Genomic DNA, 5484 nt, shown 5'->3' on the forward strand with positions numbered 1-5484 from the left:
ACCGAGGCCTCCGCGGCCGAGGAAATGGTCCTCGGTGATTTTACATGTTAAATTAACATGTGTATTAACACAGGCTGGGAGAAGCAAGCCTGCGGGACTCTGCAATATATTGAGCGGGGAGCCAGAAAATTCTGGCGGCGACCGAGGCCTCCACGGCCGGGGAAATAATCCTCGATAATTTAACATGTTAAATTAACATGTGTATTAACACAGGCTGGGAGAAGCAGGCATTCTGGACTTTGAAAAATTTCGAGCAGGGGCCGGAGAAATTCTCCCGGCGACCGAGGCCTCCGCGGCCGGGAGAACTTCGGCGCTCGGGCTCTGCGTGTACCCACCGCAAGGCCTATTTTGGGTTTTATAGGGGGTAGTGGTGTCTCTGGAGGGAAAAAATACACGGTAAATATTGCAGCCAGAGCCTATGGCAATCTGTTGGCGACCGAGGCCTCCACACCCCGGCAAATTTTCGGCTCTCGGACTGTGTGTATTCCACTGGAGACAGGCCTGCGGGACTCTGTAATATATTGAGCCGGGAGCCAGAAAATTCTGGCGGCGACCGAGGCCTCCGCGGCCGAGGAAAAGGTCATTGGTAAAATTACATGTTAAATTAACATGTGTATTAACACAGGCTGGGAGAAGCAGGCATTCTGGACTTAGAAAAATTTCGAGCAGGGGCCCGAGAAATTCTCCCGGCTACGAGGCCTCCGCGGCCGGGAGAACTCTCGGCGCTCGGGCTCCGCGTCTACACATGGGGAGCGGGCAGCCAGAAAATTCTGGCGGCGACCGAGGCCTCCGCGGCCGAGGAAATGGTCCTTGGTGATTTTACATGTTAAATTAACATGTGTATTAACACAGGCTGGGAGAAGCAAGCCTGCGGGTCGCTGCAATATATTGAGCGGGGAGCCAGAAATTTCTGGCGGCGACCGAGGCCTCCGCGGCCGGGGAAATAATCCTCTCGGTAATTTTACATGTTAAATTAACATGTGTATTAACACAGGCTTGGAGAAGCAAGCATGCGGGGACTCTGCAATATATTGAGCAGGGAGCCAGAAAATTCTGGCTGCGACCGAGGCCTCTGCGGCCGAGGAAATGGTCATTGGTAATTTTACATGTTAAATTAACATGTGTTTTAACACAGGCTGGGAGATGCAGGCATTCTGGACTTAGAAAAATTTCGAGCAGGGGCCAGGGAAATTCTCCCTGCGACCGAGGCCTCCGCGGCCGGGAGAACTCTCGAAAACCACCTCGTTCGTGGTTGTTTGTCGTGCGGGGCGAATCGGGAAATCTAGCAAATAGCTGAAGACATTCTCCCGGCGATGGAGGTCTCGGCGGCCGGGAAAAACGCCCGCGCTCGGGCGTTGCGCGCCCCCTTGGCAAGGCCCATTTTGCGTTATATAGGGGGTAGTGGTGTCACGAGGGGAAAAAATTAACATGTTAAATACTGCTCCCAGGCAATTGTAAATGTCTCGGCGACGGAAGGCACCACTACCCGGCATATTTACGCCCCTCGGACTCCGTGCGCCAGCCTGTAATAGCGAATCGGGACTTAGAAAAAAAATTCGAGCAGGGAGCCAGAACATTTTCCCGGCGATCGAGGCCTCCGCGGCCGAGGAATTTGTCATTGGTGATTTTGCATGTTAAATTAACATGTGTATTAACACAGGCTTGGAGAAGCAAGCCTGCGGGACTCTGCAATACATTGAGCGGGCAGCCAGAAAATTCTGGCGGCGACCGAGGCCTCCGCGGCCGGGGAAATAATCCTCTGTAATTTTACATGTTAAATTAACATGTGTATTAACACAGGCTTGGAGAAGCAAGCCTGCGGGACTCTGCAATACATTGAGCGGGGAGCCAGAAATTTCTGGCGGCGACCGAGGCCTCTGCGGCCGGGATAATAATCCTTGGTAATTTTACATGTTAAATTAACATGTGTATTAACACAGGCTGGGAGAACTAGGCATTCTGGACTTTGAAAAATTTCGAGCAGGGGCCGGAGAAATTCTCCCGGCGACCGAGGCCTCCGCGGCCGGGAGAACTCTCGGCGCTCGGGCTCCGCGTCTACCCATGGGGAGCGGGCAGCCAGAAAATTCTGGCGGCGACCGAGGCCTCCGCGGCCGAGGAAAAGGTCATTGGTAATATTACATGTTAAATTAACATGTGTATTAACACATGCTGGGAGAAGCAGGCATTCTGGACTTTGAAAAATTTCGAGCAGGGGCCGGAGAAATTCTCCCGGCGACCGAGGCCTCCGCGGCCGGGAGAACTCTCGGCGCTTGGGCAGCGCGTCTACCCATGGGGAGCGGGCAGCCAGAAAATTCTGGCGGTGACCGAGGCCTCCGCGGCCGAGGAAAATGGTCCTTGGTGATTTTACATGTTAAATTAACATGTGTATTAACACAGGCTGGAGAAGCAGGCATTCTGGACTTAGAAAAATTTCGAGCAGGGGCCGTTGAAATTCTCCCGGCGACCGAGGCCTCCGCGGCCGGGAGAACTCTCGGCGCTCGGGCTCCGCGTGTACACGCGTCAAGGCCCATTTTGGGTTATATAGGGTGTAGTGGTGTCTCTGGAGGGAAAAATACACGGTAAATATTGCAGCCAGAGCCTATGGCAATCTGTTGGCGACCGAGGGCCTCCACACCCCGGCAAATTTTCGGCTCTCGGACTGTGTGTATTCCACTGGAGACAGGCCTGCGGGACTGTGCAGTATATTGAGCGGGGAGCCAGGAAAATCTCCCGGCGACCGAGGCCTCCGCGGCCGAGGAAATGGTAATTGGTGGTTTTGCATGTAAAATTAACATGTGTATTAACACAAGCTGGGATGAGAGGAATTTGGCGGCGACCGAGGCCTCCTCACCCCGGCAAAAATATCAGCTACCGGGCTCTGCATATTCCTACAGAAGCAGGCCTGCAGGACTCTGCAATATATTGAGCGGGAACCAGAAAATTCTGGCGGCGACCGAGGCCTCCGCGGCCGAGGAAAATTGTCATTGGTGGTTTGCATGTAAAATTAACATGTGTATTAACACAAGCTGTGACCAGAGGAATTTGGCGGCGACCGGGGCCTCCACACCCCGGCAAAATATCAGCTACCGGGCTCTGCTTATTCACATTCAAGCAGGCATTAGGGACTCTGAAAAGTTTCGGGCGGGGAGCCAGAAAATTCTCCCGGCCACAGAGCCCTCCCTCCCGAGAGTCTGTGTAAATGCCTGTTATACAGGCCCCATGAATTCCAGCCTTATAGGTTATTTTAAGTCTCCGTTCGTGGTTGTTCGTAAACAACTGCGATTCGGGATTTTGACCTATTTCCTATGATCATGTTCCCGGAAGTTAGCCAGCCTCTTTCAGTCAAAATCTCATATTTTGGGTACCTTTGTGAACCCATCGATAGGCCCATTTTGGGTATATTAGGGGGACATGCAATCGGGAAAAATTGGAATTATTTGCAATATGGAAAGAATATGTACATAAATGAAAAGGGAGTCCCCCCGAGTTTTCTCGCCCTATATATATTGCAAAAATATCCAATTAATTATTGTGGAACCTGTAGCACCTTTCTATGAAGCAGAATTAACATTACAGAACGGTTTGAATGCTACCACCTCAGTTTCTCTACAATGCATTGGATTTCAAAGAGGTGAATTACTGTGGATGGTACTGTTGTATGGCTAACAAATCGTCTGGGAAACAATGCAGAATTAAATTAAGAAGGTTGTATGTTTTCTGTTACATGGTGGAGGTGCCCTCTAGTACACAGTAAAATGTTTTGTGGACTGCAGCTCCTTGAGGAATTAATTCAGTATGGGTCTTGTAGTGGTCTGAAAGTGGATGAAGTGGTGAAGCGGACATGCTACCTCAAAATGCTTGATTGATTCATGCCCAGTTCCCCCAAGAAGCGGTACATTGAAAAAATTGATTTACTTTGTGGATGATACTAGCAAATACTATCCGCTGGGGGAAGTAAGCAGAAATTTGGTGGTCGTATGTTTGTTACATGGTAGAGGTGCTTTCTAGTACACAATGAAATGCTTGGTGTACCGCTGCTCCTTGAAGAATTAATTCCATATGGGTCTAGCCGTGGTCTTAACTGTGAACACGAAGAACTATCTAAAGTGGCCTATCTGTCTGAACTGCAATACACAAGCTGCGAGCCAATGCTATACCTTTCTCAGGTAACGAGCTCTTGTGCGGCGATTCGATTGGATGCGAAATGGTGGGGAACGCGTGTCCGGTCGTCTTAACCAAGTAATGGTTCCCCTCTGTTAACAATGAAATGTTTGATGGATCGCAGCTCCCTGAGAGACAAGTTTCAAAGGGGTTAGTCGCGGTCTTCAATCCTGGCCAAGGTGCAGTCACCATCTATAAGAGATACCTGCTTTACTGAAGGGTAGCAAGAGTTCCCTTGCCCGCATGTTGCTCCGTGGGGGTATATCAGTATAAAGGTAGAAGAAGCCATGATCGGAGCTTCGGTGGATGAGATTGGCGGAGAAGACATGTTCTTGTCTATCTGGTAGATCAGGGGGGTGGCAGCTGATCCGGAGAAAGCAAGCGGACTCCCGATGTTCCGTCGACTCCCAATGTACACTTGAAACATGCACATTTGGGTGGCGAGGGGGCGTTGTGGCCATCCGAAAACATGTCTTCATCTCTCTTATTGGTGGACCGCTGCTCCTTGAAGAATTAATTCCATATGGGTCTAGTCTTGGTGATAACTGTGAACACTAAGAACTATCTAAAGTGGCCTATCTGTCTGAACTGCAATACACTAGCTGCGAGCCAATGCTATACCTTTCTTAGGTAACGAGCTCTTGTGCGGCAATTCGATTGGATGCGAAATGGTGGGGAACGCGTGTCCTATCGTCTTAACCAAGTAATGGTTCCCCTCTGTTAACAATGAAATGTTTGATGGATCGCAGCTCCCTGAGAGACAAGTTTCAAAGGGGTTAGTCGCGGTCTTCAATCCTGGCCAAGGTGCAGTCACCATCTATAAGAGATACCTGCTTTACTGAAGGGTAGCAAGAGTTCCCTTGCCCGCATGTTGCTCCGTGGGGGTATATCAGTATAAAGGTAGAAGAAGCCATGATCGGAGCTTCGGTGGATGAGATTGGTGGAGAAGACATGTTCTTGTCTATCTGGTAGATCAGGGGGGTGGCAGCTGATCCGGAGAAAGCAAGCGGACTCCCGATGTTCCGTCGACTCCCAATGTACACTTAAAACATGCACATTTGGGTGGCGAGGGGGCGTTGTGGCCATCCGAAAACATGTCTTCATCTCTCTTATTGGTGGACCGCTGCTCCTTGAAGAATTAAATCCATATGGGTCTAGTCTTGGTGATAACTGTGAACACTAAGAACTATCTAAAGTGGCCTATCTGTCTGAACTGCAATACACTAGCTGCGAGCCAATGCTATACCTTTCTCAGGTAACGAGCTCTTGTGCGGCAATTCGATTGGATGCGAAATGGTGGGGAACGCGTGTCCTATCGTCTTA

Source organism: Bacillus rossius, unplaced genomic scaffold, assembly GCF_032445375.1.
Source record: "Bacillus rossius redtenbacheri isolate Brsri unplaced genomic scaffold, Brsri_v3 Brsri_v3_scf366, whole genome shotgun sequence".
Classification (NCBI taxonomy): domain Eukaryota; kingdom Metazoa; phylum Arthropoda; class Insecta; order Phasmatodea; family Bacillidae; genus Bacillus; species Bacillus rossius.